This window comes from Mus caroli, chromosome 19 (genome assembly GCF_900094665.2).
Source record: "Mus caroli chromosome 19, CAROLI_EIJ_v1.1, whole genome shotgun sequence".
In the NCBI taxonomy this organism is placed as follows: domain Eukaryota; kingdom Metazoa; phylum Chordata; class Mammalia; order Rodentia; family Muridae; genus Mus; species Mus caroli.
Window position 1 is genome coordinate 5,889,342 of NC_034588.1, and position 1,550 is coordinate 5,890,891.

The window sequence follows — 1,550 nt, forward strand, 5'->3', positions numbered from 1 at the left end:
GGGTTCCAGAAGGAATCCACAGCCAAAGAAGCGTGCCCAGTGATCATGGGAAATGAACTTCACAGAGGTAACCCACGGTTATTGGGTATAAGTGTTGGATAGTTTTAACAGATACCATCTCTGGAAGGATGGAAGCCTATCCCACCCGAATGGAGAGTCAGTGGTCACCAAGAAAGTTCACCAAGAGTTAATTCCTATATTTTAGTTGCCCCTTTCCCTGGGATCCAACAGTAGCCCAGGCTTCATGGCCAAAGTTTCCCCAAATCTGGCAAAAGTCTTAAATGTTGATCGAAAACTATTATAGACCACAAAGCTCAGAATAAGTAGAAAATGATGAATAGGACCTTGAAGGAGACTTTAACATGTCCTTGTGACCAGCAAAAATTGAGCCAACCTTCTACTTTTTGCCCTGCTTAGGGCCAGGTTCACCTCATAACAGGAAAGTTTCATGCCACTTTAAATTATGATTGGGGAACCTCCCACTCTTTCCTAAGCTCAAAGATGTTCATAAGACAGAAATTACTGACCACTCCTACACCAAGTCCTTACAGGCCCTGCAACAGACTCAGACGACTATTTGAGAGGCTGCATCTTTGCCCATGTCTGAACCTGCCCACAAGTTCTAGCCTGGTAATTTTATGTGGGTAAAGGGGATCCTAACCAGAACCTAGAGCTGGTGTGGAAAGATCCATACCCTGTGGTCTCACCACCTCCATAGCAATGAAGGTCACCAGTGTCACCACCCATGGATCCACTGTACCCAGATGAAGGAGGCTTCAGGAGACAATAACACATGAGTTGCTACCAGATCTTTGACCCTCCTAAAGATAAGCCTGACACAAGCCCTATGATTATGATAATCCAATTTTGTCTTCTTTGTCTCCCATGAGAAAGTCCCCAACCCCACCCCTGAGACAGAACCTTGGATATGATAAATAAAAAAAAGACTAGAACCAGGAAGCTCATAGCCAATCTACCAAGGTGGCAAACCTCAGGAAGCAACAGAAACCAGCCCCTCTATTTGGAATGCTAAAAAGAGTGTACCAGGGGCTGGTGAGATGGCTCAGTGGGTAAGAGCACCCAACTGCTCTTCTGAAGGTCCAGAGTTCAAATCCCAGCAACCACATGGTGGCTCACAACCATCCGTAATGAGATCTGACTCCCTCTTCTGGAGAGTCTGAGGACAGCTACAGTGTACTTACATATAATAAATTTTAAAAATTTAAAAAAAAAAAAAAAAGAAAAAGAAAAAGAAAGGGTGATAGATCCCTGAATTCTTAAAAAAAAAAAAAAGTGTACCAGATCCTTAGCCATGCTCAACCAAGCATAGGTCAGAACAGCTGACTATGCCTGAACCCCAAATACTCATACACTGGGGTTGGAACTAATCAAACAATAAGCTCCACTTCGAAACCCGAACAGCTGTAAAGGAGACCAAACTACATTCACATTGGGGAACTCCCAAGGGAACAGTGCCTGCTTAATGTCACCAAGATACCTGTCTTAGCCAGGGTTTCCATTCCTGCACAAGCATCATGACCAAGAAGCAA